The 16,048-nt window shown below is 34.9% G+C and overlaps 1 long non-coding RNA gene across 7 annotated transcripts in view; it reads left to right on the top strand.

Moving 5' to 3' along the window:
• LOC140636825 (uncharacterized) overlaps positions 1-16,048 on the top strand; it is a 492,878-nt gene that overhangs the window by 74,438 nt on the left and 402,392 nt on the right. For all 7 annotated transcript variants that reach the window (XR_012034060.1, XR_012034058.1, XR_012034057.1 and 4 more), the window contains one exon: positions 2,648-2,806. This is a non-coding gene — a long non-coding RNA (uncharacterized lncRNA). The remainder of the gene's footprint in view (positions 1-2,647; positions 2,807-16,048) is intronic.

Genomic DNA, 16,048 nt, shown 5'->3' with positions numbered 1-16,048 from the left:
ACTATGGGTTCTTCTTATTTTTTTTTAAAGATTTTATGTATTAATTCATGAGAGACACACAGAGAGAGGCAGAGACATAGGCAGAGGGAGAAGCAGGCTCCCTGTGGAGCCCTGAGAGGATGACCTGAGCCAAAGGCAAATGCTCAACCACTGAGCCACCCAGGTGCCCCTGTGGGTTCTTAATAACAAATCTCTCACACATGTGAGATGGATATTTATTTAAATGAGAGAGGATATGTTTTAGAAATGAATTTAACTTCCATTTAAATAAATTAAATTTGACTTTTAAGTTACTTTGATCCACAGCAGAATGATACAAGTGGATTAAGTTTTCTTGGAAATGAACAGGCTGAAATTTAATAGAATATTTCCTAGGAAACAGCATGTTGTATTTGGGTGAATATAAATCTGTAGAAAAGCAAATCATAAAAATATGTGATGCTCAGTTCTATGTACATGTTTTTTTAATTCTTGTGAAAATGAGATCAGACTGGTAAAGCATCAACACTTTATCCCAGAGCCTGAAGGAGACAAAAAGTTATTGACACTTTTTAGATTGAGTTCTTATAATTTCCAAAATATAAGGGATTGGTTAACAATGATAGAATGTGATTTTAATAATGGAATAGTTTTTTTAAAGCTCAAAAGTTTTTGGAAATGTTTGAAAGTGAGAGAAAGATGGATAAAGAAGCTGTCAAAAAGAAATTCAGTGGGGGAAAATAAACACACACAGGAAAGAGAGACATAGAATGACAAACAATCAAAATGACAAAATTCAGTTCCTGAACATGCAGATAAGTAAGCTGTCCTTTTGATGCCAGAAATCATTTACTCTTAAAATATATGCAAAAATGCACTAACTGTCCATGTTTTAGACAAGATACTTTTTAGTAAAAATTTGTTTTTATCTACTCAGCCCTTGATGTGTTCTCAAGTCTTGTCAGGTAAGTTAACAGATGTCTGCTTTTTCTCATCAGTCTTATCAAAGTTTCTTTGAGGATATGTGTTATTTTCTTATCCAGAACTTTGTTTTGTTTAAAATCTAAATCTCTATAATTTGTTCTGAAGTTTATATTACTCTAGGTAAATTAGTCTACTGCTATTCAGATCCTTCTTAAATCAAACTTGAGTAAGAAATATGGCAAAACTGATCCCTATCATTTTCTTTTTTCTTTTCTTTTCTTTTCTTTTCTTTTTTTTTCTTTTCTTTTCTTTCCTTTCCTTTCCTTTTTTTTTTTTTTTTTTTTTTTTTTTTGCAGAAGTTATTCTGCTGGTTAGTGAAGAATTTTCTGGATATGATTTTGTATTTAGTTCCTAGAAATCTCTTCTTCAAAGAGATTTTCAAAGAAAGCACTTGCTGTCCTACTGATGTGTGGTGTATACAGATTCCTGCTCAAAATAGACAAATTTGAGGATGTTTTGTGCATGTTAATAATGATGGGTATGTTTTCCTTGATATTTGCCACTTGTCTGCTATATTCAAACATACTGCTACTGATGGTGTTTAATGCACTAGACTTATTTGTTGAGGTGAAGAAAATAATCAAGGAAAGATTTACTAAGTCTCTGAACCCATAAAACATTTTAAAAGTTATTATTATGCAAAGGATTGAGACCATCTGTTCTCTATCTCCACTGAAGCTGGAACATGAGGAAATAAACTTAAATTGCAGTATGAGGTAGTTAGGTTAGAGTAATTGAGAAATTTCCTGACAGGGTTATTAAATACTTAAATGAATCAGGAAGAGAGGTTGTGAAATCTTAAGATTCCTTTTTCCCCTTGTTATTAAAAAAAAAAAAAAATTCCCTGCTCCACCCTCCCACCCCTCACCCCCACCCACATTATGCTAGTTTGGCTTGTAAACTGATAGACTTCTCAAGATTTAGTTGTCTCTACCTATGATTTCATAAATGTGTTTCTTTCAAGGGTTAATGTCGGAGGGCTGTGAAAAACTAACAATAATCAAATAATAGCCAAGATTTGTTGCATTTTTGTTATGTAGTAAGCTCTGTGTGAAGAACTTTGCAGCCACTTTCCCATTCAAATATGGTAATGAGGGGATCCCTGGGTGGCGCAGCGGTTTAGCGCCTGCCTTTGGCCCAGGGCGCGATCCTGGAGACCTGGGATCGAGTCCCACATCGAGCTCCCGGTGCATGGAGCCTGCTTCTTCCTCTGCCTGTGTCTCTGCCTCTCTCTCTCTCTCTGTGTGACTATCATAAAAAAAAGAAAAAAATATTTTTAAAAAAATATGGTAATGAATAAGGTAGTTTAATCTATGTGGATTTTGTGTATGTTCAGCTTTCAAGTTGATGATGGCTGCATACAAACCGAGGAATTCATTCCTGGCAGCAGATTTTTATGTCTCTTAAACTTACCATAAAGATCGAGGAGTCATTTCAAAAATAGTAGTAATTCCCTTATTTTGAGAGAGACAGAATGCAGCATGGGGGATAACTTGGTCGGTCACTTTGGATGTGTTTATATGGCACAGATTACCTATCAGTTTCATGGAGCTGTATCAGGGAATTCATTATTTCCAAAGCTCCAAGTTGTCTCTGATGATAACATGATTATGAGTGCTCCTGGTTTGAGAGTGTGCTGTGATTAATTCAGTGAGCTGAAGATCATTGTGTTTTCCTTCTAAAGGGCAGAATGCATTTCCTTAAAAGAATGGACTTGAGTGGCTGTCAGTATTCATAATACAGGAATGGCTCCAGACCTTCGGAGCCCATATACCAGTACCCATCTCAATTGCCATCCCTTCCTTCTCTGCAACAAAATCTTCACTCTAGGTTCTCATAATGGGTAAGTATCAGACCTTCCCTGAATTTGCCAGTCCTGTATAATGAAACTTATTTTTGCTTTTGTTCCTTTGATTGTAAACTTGAGCAACGGAGATAGGTCTAGATTTCACAATCTTGCAAGTGTGCCCAACAGTTTAATCAATGGAAGATGCAATAAGCCCAGCTGAAAAATAATTATGGTGAAAACATGTAAGTTGGCAGACAGTTTGCTAGGGCCCCTGAATTGATGAAAGGAAAGAACATTTTCCACCTTTGATAAGGCTTCCCAAATGCACTCATTTTCTTTAGCTCTTCTTACACTAGTGTTGCTGTTCCCGTGATTTCTAGCCTAAGTTTCATATTAGAAGTTCCCATAAGTGGGAGTAATTGACAAGAAGTCCAGAACTCTGAGCTGTAATTGAGGCTTGCCATTTGAGTCACCAGGATTAAATTGACCCAGGTTTCAAGATTGAGACAGATTTTCTTTGTAGATATATATATATATATATATATATATATATATATATATATATATACACTTTAAGACAGTGGGTATATAAATATATATTATGACAGTGGGTATATAAATATATATTATGATTACTATATATATATATAAGTGTATATATATATGAAGGACAACAATCAAAAGCAGCATAGAGGGATGTATAAGGATGTATAAAGCCAGATATTTCATGGTTTAAGTAATTCACAGAATGTAAAATTAAGCACCTTTAAAAAATGAGTGAATAATTTATTAAGTTTTGTCATTTCCTTATTGGCTTAGTTTAAATTTTTTTCTATTTCCTTGTTTTTAAAATAGTTACTAGAACTCTGTCATTCACATTCATGTGGGCAAGTGACCTTTAAACATTTTTGGCTTACAAGAGGGCAGTATAATACTGTGTACCCTTGTTTTGGCTCTATAGTTAGTTACTCTTGACTATTAGTGTGAATTTGGACAAGATCATAACCTCCTTTTGCTTAACTGTGAATATGGGGATAATAATGATACCTACCTCGGGGAATTGTGAGGATCTGATGAGATAATTTAGATAAGATCACGAACACAGTTCGGTCCCACATGCTCCATTCCATGAATGTCATTTCTCCTCCTTTTCTCTTCTTACTTCTACTCTGTCTCTTCCTTCAAAGGCTTCTTTGAATTCCAGAATGTTTTGAAAAGCTTATGAGAGCTTTGAATACAGAAACTGAGCAGATGTCTCTAAATTTTGAATTGGACCCAAATCTTTTAAATTATTCAAATAATTGATTCATAATGATGATGTAGAGAGATGGTAGATGTAAAGAAAACCCAAATCTTTTAAATTATTCAAATAATTGATTCATAATGATGATGTAGAGAGATGGTAGATACTTTATATATTTAAAGTCTTTTATGTTGGTTAAAAGATAAAATGAAGACTATAGCTGCTTAGATGGCATATTTCATTTTATCTTTAATTTTGTTTTATGATTTAATTTTTAAATTAATTTTTTACTGAACTTTTTATTTTGGAATAACTTCAGTTTATAAAAAAAGTTGAAGGTAGTACAGAGACTTCTCATATCTTCATCATCTGTGTTCTCCTGTTGTTATCTCATATAACTATGGTACATTTGTCATGATTAAGAAAGCAGCATTGGTACAGATTTTATTCAGATTTAAGTAGTTTTTCTCACTAATGCTTTTTGCTATTCCCGGATTCTATCTTGGAATAGAAATTGCATTTAGTCAAATTGTCTCCATTGTCTACTCTGGGTTGTGAGGACTCTCCTTAGTTTTCACAGTTTTGAAGACTATCAGTCAGACATTTTGTAGAATGTCACTCAATTTGGATTTGTCTAACATTTTCTCATGATTAGATTGGGGTTATGAGTTTTAGGGAAGAATACCACAGAGTTAAAGCGTCATTCTCAACATATCCCATGCCCTACACAAGGAGATACATACTACTGACACGAATTATCACTATAGATATTGACATTGATCACTTGGTAGAAATAGTGTTTTTTAGGTTTCTCCCTGGTAAAAGTACTTTCATTACCTTTTCATATTCTTTGTTTTGGAAGCAAATCATTAAACCCAGCCTACTTTCAAGGAGCAGAGGATGTAAGTGCTATTTTAAGATTATTCATTTGCTAATCAGCAGAACCAAAGGCTTAAGGTATAGTGCTTTTGATTTTCTTAGAAAAAGGTAAAAACAAAATTGAATAAAACTGTGGATCTCCTGACCTTTACTGAGTCACTGTCCATGATGGAGTATGACAGTCGGAGTAGGAATTAAGCTGTCATTATTTTCCTGTCCATCAGTTGGGATGAATGGGAGCAAAGCTGATAGGGCCAATTTTCTGCTGACATGATAAAGTGAGTTAATTCAAATCCTCATGAAGGCATTGAACAGATCTTAAAATAGTGACTCAATATATCATACCATCATGCTTGCCATATCCAGTCTTGTAGCCCATTTTATCTTCAATTTACACAAACCTTGAAAGAAATAACAATGATTTGCCCAATGGATACAACCATAGCTAATTTCTCTCCCACTATTAATTATTGAGCTTGTATGTGCTTGCAGCTTTTCAGGCATTTTTAATACTTGATTCTGCTGATAAAGTAGTTTTATAAAATAAGTGTTAATAGCCTTATTTTTTAAGGAAATTGAGACTTACAGAGGTCAAGTAATTTGACCGTACCAGTAGGAGTTGGATCTAGAACCTGAAGTTTTCTTCATCCCAAAGTGCATGATTGTTCCACTGTATGTGAATTACATATATATGAAATATAATTTAAAAGTTCTGTCATAACAGCAAAAAGTCTGAGAGAGTGGGTTTTTGATAGCTAATTTAATAATATTATTAAGATTTTTGCTCTTATAATTTAAGATTAATAGTATTTCATTTGGGTGCAGCAATATAAAAGTAATTTGGTGGTCATGCTATCCCCAGATTCAAGTAAATTTTGAATATTATTGCATTACCAAAATTCTCCAGGTGGATAAAAACTCATTACATTAAAAGCATTCAGCTGAAGGTGCTGCTGGAAGCAATCTTATTTCATTTTCCTCAGAGTGCACACTTGCTGCTAATTTTGTTTTTGTGTTGAAAGAATCAAAAAAATGTTTAACATTCAAGGTACAGGGGAAAATCAAATCAAAGATCTGTCTTGAATATTGTTTGAAAGAAGTTGATCTTTAGGCATCCTGTTCCTGCTTCTCAAAGATACTTAAAAATATTAAAAGTCAGGGAGTATGGAAAAATCCACAAATTCCTATAAAACTTTATAAATTTATTTTTCCTGGTAGTTGAACAAAGAGCTGAATTATGCCCAAATATACAGGTGAAAAGTCCATTCCCTTTACCCAATTGGATAAATCTCACTATTTGAACATGAACCAGAATAATTGGTCACTTGTCTATTTCTGGGTTTCTTTTAGAAATGGTTTTATGTAACTTGACATTATTCAAATTCATTATGAGCTACAATAAAGCTTGCTATTTAGAAGACAAGTGATTTGAAGTACAGAGGAAAGGTGATTGTTTCATACATTTGATGGGAAATTATGACAGAAGTAAAAGAAATCAAAATACCTGAGGAGGCATGGAAGGGACATCTGTGGAAATCTTTAAAATTTTTAAAAATGAAAATAGCTTCTCATTGCTTTTGTATGGTCCAGATTTTCAGTGTCTTTTCTAAAATCTCCATCTGGGATTCTATAATAGAGCACAAGGCAAAAGTTTAAAGTTGGTGACTTTTTGTGGGGGAGGGGCGTCTGGGTGTCTCTGTTGGTTAAGCATCTGCCTTCAGCTCAGGTCATGATCCTGGGACTTGGGATTTAGCCACATGGAGCTCCTCACTCACTGGGGAGTCTGCTTCCACCCTTCCTCTGCCCCCTCCCTGCCCTTGTGTGCACTCTTTCACAAACAAACAAACAAACAAACAAACAAACAAGTAAATCAAACAAATCTGAAAAAGAATGTAGGTGACTTTTTTTATTCTTCCTTATCAATTTTGTTAGTTTTTATTTTACTTGAATCACTTTCTATTATTACCTAGATTCTTCTCGCAAAGTGGAAAAAAGTATAATCTTTAAAACCTTGGTATGAGGTAAGTCCATATTTTTAAAGCAATTCTTTTTTTTTAATATTTTATTTTTTTATTCATGATAGACCCAGAGAGAGAAAGAGAGGCAGCGACACAGGCAGAGGGAGAAGCAGGCTCCATGCCGGGAGCTTGATGCGGGACTTGATCTCGGGACTCCAGGATCGCGTCCTGGGCCGAAGGCAGGCGCTAAACTGCTGAGCCACCCAGGGATCCCCAAGTCCATATTTTTAAAGAGAAATCCTCAGTAGGAATCAGTGGCATCTGGACGGAAAACATTTTGGATAAAAATAAAATTATTAAAATAATAATAATAAAATAATACAATTGTTAAAAGTGTACTAATTTCTAAGATCTTCCTATGATTGATTTTTAAAAATTTTTATTTAAATTCCAGTTAACACAGTGTAATATTAGTTTCAGGTGTACAATATTGTGATATATCACTTCCATACAACACCTGGTACTCATCACAGCTGCCCTCCTTAATCCCCATCACCTACTTAACCTATGCTCCCAAAGCAATCTGCACATTCAATGCAATCCCTATCAACAAAATTTTTCACAGAACTAGAATAACCCTAAAATTTGTATGGAACCACAAAGACCCTAAATAGCTAAAGCAACCTTGAAAAAGAAAAGCAAAGCTGGAGACATCACAATTCTGGACTTCAAGTTGTGATTGGTATTTTATTTATTTTTTAAATGATATATTTTTTAAAGATTTTATTTATTTATTAGAGAGAGCACATACGAATGGGGGGAGGGGCTGAGTGAGAAGCAGGCTCCCTACTGACAGGGAGCCCCATGCCATGTGGGGCTGGATCCTGGGACTCTGGGATCATGACCTGAGCCAAAGACAGATGCTTAACTGACTGAGCCATCCAGGCAACCCTATGACTGATATTTTAAAAACTATCTACTTTAGCTATAAGAAAGAAGGACAACTTATTCATTCAATAATATTTACTATATGTTTACTATGAGCCAGGCACTGGTATACAGTGGTCAAAATTGGGAAAAGGTCCTATTCTCTTGAAACTTATATTATAGAAGGATGATGCAGTAATAAGAAAACACATATACACATGTCATGGATACACGGAAGTAAATATTTGTCAAAGGTAGTAGGTGGAGAGAATTAAAAATAGGAAAATAAGTTGTGCTTATAAAAAGTGATGGGATTGACAGGAGGTTGATGGAAATGATGACAATAAACTTTTATTCTCCTTTATTTCTTAGTGGAGTTTTAGGTTCACAGCAAAATTGAGTGGAAAGTACAGATTTCTCATATAAGCCCTACGCAGGCATAGACTCTCTATCAACATCCCCGTATCAGAGGGGAACAGTTGTTACAATTGTTGAGCCTACATTGAGACATTAGCATGCAAATTCCATAGTTTATATTACTGTTCACTCTTTGTATTGTACTGTATGTGCTACAGGCCACTATTATAGTATTATATAGGATAGTTTTACTGCCCTAAAAAATCCTCTTATGTTCTACATGCTCATCCTTCTCCCCTCTCCAACTCCTTGCAATCACTGATCCTTTTACTATCTTTATAGTTTTGGTTTTTCTAGAATGTCATATATTTGAAATCACACACTAGCCTTTTCAGATTGGCTTTTTTTCAGTTAGCAAATATGCGTTTAAATTTCCTCTAGGTCTTTTAATGGCTTGATAACTCATTTCTTTTAAGAGCTGAGTAATATTCCATTATCTGGGTATACTGCAGTTTATTTGTCCATTTACCTATAGAAGGGTATCTTGGTTGGTTCTGAGTTTTGTCAATTATGAATACAGCTGATATAGATATCGGAGTGTAGGCTTTTGTGTGAACATAAATTTTCAGCTCATTTGGGTTAATATCAAAGAGTGTGATTGCTGGATTGTGTGGTAAGAGTATGTTTAGTTTTGTAAGAAACTGCCAAACTGTGTTCCACAGTGGTTGTACCATTTTGCAATCCCCCCCCCCCCCCCCGCCCCCAGCAGTGAATTAGAGAGTTCCTGTTGCTCTCCATTCTCACCAGCATTTGCTGTTGTCAGTGTTTTGGATCATCACCATTCTGATAGGTATGACATTTCATTGTTTTAATTTCCAATTTTCTAATGACATACTATGTTGAACATCTTTTCATATGCTTCTTTGCTATCTTAATATCTTTGGCAAGGTGTCTGTTGAGGTCTTTTGCTTGTTTTTTAATTGGGTTGTTCATTTTCTTATTGTTGAGTTTTAAGCGTTCTTTGCATATTTGGATAATAAGAGTTCTTTGCATGTTCCTCTATTAGATATGTCTTTTGTGAATATTTTCTCAGAGTCTGTGGCTTGTCTTCTCATTCTCTTGACGGTGTAAAGTTTTACATGTGGTAAGATTTAGAGAGATAAAATAAAAATAGCCTCATTTTAGGGATGTTCTTAACAGATTGAGGAAAAAAGCACTGTACATAAAGTAGACTAATCCATGATATGCTCCATTTTTTATCAGTTAAATTTCCAGTATCTTAAAAACATTGTCCTTTATATACTAGGTAACATACAAGCACATTACACATGCTATTTCATTTAACCCTCACAATGATCCTGTAATGTAGATAGGATTACCCTTACTTCTGTTTTATAGATAAAGGAATTGAGACACAAAGAGGTTAGACAGTTCATTTGGGATCACACAATCAGTAAGTTGCAAAGACAGGGTTAGGATGCCAAGTCTGTCTTTCTCCTTAGCCCTTGCTTGTTTTTTCATTTCTGCTACATTGCAGTCTGTCAGCACCCATCTTTTTTCTTTTCCCCACCTCTCCAAGATTTGTAGTCTGACCATGCTGCCTTCATTCTGAAGGATCAAGCTCACCTCATTTCCTGAACTAGTATTGAAATAGATAGGATCAAAATACAGATAATAGCACTGAGTATATGCAAATAAATAACTTGGAAAAGTCAAATATAGTACAAATATTGTAAATTGTTTTGGAATCTTTGGACATCTCTGGCAAATAGGACTTTTTGTTTTGATATATTTTATTTTAAAGACAAATTACAAGGAAAGAAAAATTAAGTGTTCAGGCAAGGCCAGCATGTCAAACCTTCCAAGGGAAAACAGGGCTGATTTCTGTAGTAAGTCAAAGATATGAATAAAAATTGGAGGGGGAACCTCTCTGGATTAAAATAGATTTGAGAGAGATGACAACCAAATGTAATGTGTGGGTGTTGTTTGGATCCTGATTCAAACAAATCAACTTTAAAGAGATATCAAGGAATGATTGCTGTTTTTGTTTGTTGTGAGAATGGTAGTGTGATCACAGTTTTATGTATTTATATATTGTTAATGTATATTAAATATATTACATATATATTTTAGGGTTGAATACTGAATTATGTAAAATAGAACTAATACAATGTCTGGGAATACGTGGAAAATGGAAATGAAACAAATGTAGCAAAACTGTGATCGTTATTGAATCTAGTTGATGGGTATATAGAATTCATTGAATCATTCTCTTTCATTTTATTTATGAGGCAATATTTTCATAATAAAAATTAGAGCCCACAACAAAAAAAGTGAGAATGTTGCATTTTATGTATTTCTCTAAATAATGAGTAGAGCAAAAACAGATTTAAGAAATCCAGGTATATTTTAGAAACTCCTGGTTCATCATCCTTGTTATTTCTCCACTCATGTCTTTGATACTCTGCCTACTATCTTTAAACTGAGCCTGCTGTTGTTTTATCAAGTAAAGTCTCTGAGGAACATATTGTTCAGGGATAAGCTCTGGAAAATTTTAAATTTGAATGTACTTGTCACTAAATAAACAAATGATTTCTGCTAAGATATTCAGTAAAGTTGGTGGAAAAATCCACAGTGAAAGAAAGGATGAGATGATAGAAAAAGCAAAGAGGAGGATGATCCCAAACAAATTAGATAGGTTAGGAATGGAAACATATATACACTTACTTTGTAAGTATTTTAACCATGTTTGGTGCACATGCATGCGCACAGTTTTACTTTTCTGTCTCTACACTTTGCTTAGGGGTGAAAATCAGCATGGAGCACACATTGTAGGAGTAGAGGTATATTATTATACACATAAATATTTACATGTAGTTAGATGAATTTTTTCCATGCAGAATGCATAACTGACTTCAAGATGCTCTTTTGATTTTATATTCATTTCATTTATACTTAAAATACCACACAGTTCTGCAAATTTAATAGGAATCAGAGTCTATTACTAGAAACGATGACAACTGGGTGGGCATTTTATCCTAGTATTGGCAATTTTTTCTTGGAGTCTTCTTGTTAGAACAGGAATCAGAGTTTTATTACCTTCATTAATTTATTCAACAAATATTGGGTTCCCTTTATGTGCTCAATACTGGGTATACACCTTGTCAAGCATGATGCAGACAGAATTCTTGATATCACAGAACTTACCACCTAGTAGGAAATATAGAAAACAAATCATTCCAACTGTTAAATAGTATCAAGAAAAGTGAAGTACAGAGTATAATCAGAATGCATCACAGGGATTTGACATGGAACCAATGGTCATAGAAAGACTCCCTGGGGAGGTAGAGTTAAAGCTGAGACTATAGGAGGAGTAGAAATGAACCAGTACAGTGCTAGAGGGATGCTGGGTGATGGGGTAGCTGGGATCATTGAGAGTAGATAGAGATCAGTATTTCAAGGTTTGGAGGCAAGGGGGACCATGATGAGTATGAAGAGCAGAAAGATGGGAGAAGCAGAAAAAGTTGAAAATGGAAAAGTGGTACATAGCCCTGATCCTCTTGTACTTTGTAGTTCTCATTAAGATTTTAACTTTAGCCTAAGAAAATGGGAAGTGAAGCTTAATAGGGAAGAAACATGATGTTTCAAAAACAAAACAAAAACAAAAACAAAAACAAAACACTTGCCAAGTGAGAAGTGGATGGAATTGGGCATGATTGGGAGAAAGGGGCTCAGTTATGCTGATACTGCAGAAATATGGGTGAGAGATCCTTTAGCTTTGATGGAGTTGGTAGCAGTGGTGATGGAGATTGGAATAGAGGGTTAAGAGAAATGGAACAGACAAGATTCAGTGATAGTTTAAATATCTCTTATACTCAAGATATCTCTTTTTGGCCATGGTCAGGGAAACAGTGTAAGAACTGAAGGCATTACTGGGCATTAGAGAAAGAAGGTGTTTCTTAGGAAACAGTTATCTGAACACTATAGGGCAAGTAGGCAAAACATTCAGCAGTTGTTGTCACAAGCACTGCATGTATGTAGAGTAGCTTTAAATGAGCTAAACAACCTTATAGGCATTATTGAATTAACACCAGAACATCATTTTGAATGAAGTAAAGTGCCAATAATATTTGATGTTTTCTAAAGACTATTTTTCTGGCTTTTGCGAGGATATGGTAATCTCTGGTCCACCTTGATATAATAGGAATTAAATAAGTCCTATAGACTAGGTAAGACCTCAGCTGTATTCTGAGCCCCAGTCCACTAGCATGTGTAGAAGGCATGCACTTGGTTGTGGGTTTTTGGAAGATGTCTTGACTTAGAATAGTGTCGTACTATACAGAAAAATCAGAGTTTCTGAACAGCAGTATCATGCCTGTTGTGATGTGTAAAATCAGATTTTCTGGCACTCTTTTGCCACCTTTTGCCAAAAATTTGATGTGGACATGAGCCTTCTTTTTTTTTTTTTTTTTTTTTATGAGCCTTCTTTTGGATGGCACCTGTTTACTGGAGTGATTTGACACCTTCCCTCTGGGTAGTGCTGTACCCATCTTTGCAAAAAAGAAAAACGCTTGCAGACAAGTGAATATGAGAAATGATAATCTCATGAAAATAAGCTTTAGCACAAATAGGCAGAGATGCAAATCTCATTAAAAAACCAGTGAAAATCAAGCTACAGGCCAAAATGATATGGCACTGAAATAAATGGAATAATCTTTGCTTTTCTTCCATTTGCTTGGGCATCTGTGTTCTTATAGCTATAAGGTATGGTCTCTTGGCTTAGTGATTTGAGAAGCAGTGATAGAAGTGGAGAGATTGCTTCTGAGGAATAAAAATGTTTTGAGATAGGAGTACAGGACACTAAAAATATTATGGCCTGAATGAAATTTTTACAAAGCAAGTGACATCTAATAATGATTTACGACTATTATTCTATAGTATAGAATCTGAGATTTTTTTTGACCATTCATTCAAATGTTTAATCTGCTAGACTTTCTTCACTTAGCCCTGTGTACTTTCTCACAAAGTCAACAAACACGTAAAACATCCCACAGTTTATCTTCTGCAGGTATGTGGTTCAGTGAGGTGAGGGCATACAGGTGAGCTCTTTGTTTTGGCCAGAGCAAACATATTGCTATTCCTGTATTTTTGGCGGAGAACACTGAAGGTTTTTGTCCTTATTATTCTACTTGAGCAATTCTCATATATATAGTTAATGATGGGTGGCTAGTAGCTACAGTAGTCTTACACAGCAATGAATTGAGAGACTTATGCAGTAGTTTTTACAGATGTCAGAATGCCGCTGACTTAGAATACTGCCTTTCTTTTAACTCTCCAGCCCCACTGACATGTTCATAGTATTTACAGTGTCCCTTGGTCACTGTCTTATAACATCTATTTTAAATGGTTAAAATATAATTTTCACTGAGAAAATGTTACACACTAAATATCAACACATTAGCAATGTTTAATTTATCTGATTACCTATTATCACTCGTTACAATCTCAGGGCAGGTCATGAGAAAAAGAAGTTTTGGTTTGGTGGAGAAGAATAGAAATATTAGAAACTAGAGTTGTCATGATCTCATTCGTGATGGGGGTGTGGTATGGGAGGTGTTGAACTGGACAGTGAGAGAGCAGTATGTCAACAGTTGAGGAATGGAATTCTAACAAAATATGGGTTGGGCAAAAATGGACCTAGGCAGAGGGTGTTATTGTAGCATAGCTGTTGAAGAAACTGTCTTTGAAATCCAGCCAATCTGGGATAGCATTGCAGCTGTGTTACTTAGTAAATGTGTGGCCTTGGGAAAGTTACTTAACCTTTCTAAGCCTTTATCTCCTCATGTATACAATAATTATAATAATGATACATTTATCAAAGCATTGTTGAAAGACATAAAATGCTATTATTTTTAAACTCTTGGTATGATTATTTAGAAATTTGGGCTGTTTCCATTTAATGACAAGGAGTGGCAAAAACCACAAATAATCAAAGAGGTCCCTCTGGATGTGAAGAATCTATTTATGAGATGAATTAACAAGGGGAAAACAAGACACATTCCACTTAGACGATTCAAGGGCAGAATCTGAGGCCATTAATGGGTATTAAAGGTAGGATATATATATTTATACCTTATAAATATCATTTATATTTTGTATCCCCAGGAAAATACTGCAAGAACTAGTACACTAATAACACTTGCCATTGTTCTCAGCTGTCTTAGAGAACTCAGGCCCATCATTAAATTTTATGGGTAGTTGAAATCCAGTTCTGCTTGGGGTAGCAGAAATTAAAAAAAAAGAATTTGATTCATAAGAGTTGATTTTGAATCCTTGTTTTTAGCCACTTGATAGATTTATTATCTTGGAAAAATGACCTCAGTTTTTTAAATCTATAAAACAGGAATTGTAATACCTATCTTTTATCATTGTTATGAGAATAGAATGATATAAGATATGGAACTAGCCTTTATGAACTAAAAGGAAATAGAGAAATTTATTGAACTGGAGTATTCAGTATTCAAATTGAACTGGAGTATTTTTAAAAATACTTTTGTAGGTAGCTGACTACATGGAGGAGAGTCACAGTGACCTATAAAGCATTGTAATTTTGGGATCCCTGGGTGGCTTAGCAGTTTAGCGCCTACCTTTGGCCCAGGGCGTGATCCTGGAGTCCTAGGATCGAGTCCCACATTGGACTCCTTGCATGGAGCCTGCTTCTCCCTCTGCTTATGTGTCTGCCTCTCTGTTTCTCTGTGTCTCTCATGAATGAATGAATGAATGAATGAATAAATAAATGAATAAATAAAATCTTAAAAAAAAAGTATTGTAATTTTTGCCAGCCCTTGATAAAATTGGGATGTGTCATATCTCACATCTCCAAATGTTACTCCTAAGAGACCTGGCCACCCCACAGGCCCATTTTTCTAATGTTATCCCTTATATATTAATTCAGGTCAGTTCAGTTGCAAGTAATAGCCTAATTCAAAATGGCTTAAGCGATACATGAAATTGACTTACTCATATAACTAAAATGCCAAAGACAGGTGAAGGTTGATCCAATGGATTATCAAGTGCTGCCTAGGACTTAATTTCTTTCCATTTCTCTGCTCTGCATTCTGTGTGGTTACTTCTGTCTTTAAGCCCTCTAAATGAATACCAGTAGCTCAAAGGACTACATATGTTTTTGTTCATGCCTAGTATAAAAATCAGTCTGTGTCCCCGTCCCAGGATTTTACTATAAATATTGAGGCTTTCAGGTTTTGTCACTTACCCATCTTTGGGCCAATCCTTATGGTCAAAAGAAAGAATGCACAAAATTAGGTGATCTTAGGTTCATTCTTAGACTGGAAGGTGGAGTCTCTTTCATCAGAACCACACGAATCTTCAATTTAAATCAAGGACTTTTCAAATAGGTGAAGCAAAAAATAAACAAAGGATGGCAATCCCAAAATGACCACCACACCTAGCTACATAAAGCCAGAGAGAATGGCTCTCTCAAGATAAAATTTTTGGGATTAATTGTATATGTTTTAGGGGAGTTGGTGGAGACGGATGAGAAAAGGCTTTCCTGATGTGCTAATACCACTCAAGAGGATAACAAGTATTTGTGAGACATAGGTATAGTTACTTGTAGAGACCTCTGGCCCGAGTGTTAATTTTAGGTTTGAATTCTGGCTCTGCTACTTACTATCCATGTAACCTTAGATAAATTGCTTTTCCTCTGTAAGCTTCAATTTTTCTGATCTCTAAAGTAGTGTTAGTAGGAATAATATATACAAGGCTGTATTGAGGAATAAATGGGATAATGTAAATAAAGTGTTTAGTGTGAACCTGACACACTTAGAATTCTAGTAAAATTTACTAGAATTATTTTCAGGCACTTTTACAGAAATTCTTACATATGCTCTAAGTCTAGATAATTAAAGTGGC

The sequence above is a fragment of the Canis lupus genome, chromosome 1, assembly GCF_048164855.1.
Source record: "Canis lupus baileyi chromosome 1, mCanLup2.hap1, whole genome shotgun sequence".
NCBI lineage: Eukaryota > Metazoa > Chordata > Mammalia > Carnivora > Canidae > Canis > Canis lupus.
This window is presented reverse-complemented; position numbering and strand designations above follow the sequence as displayed.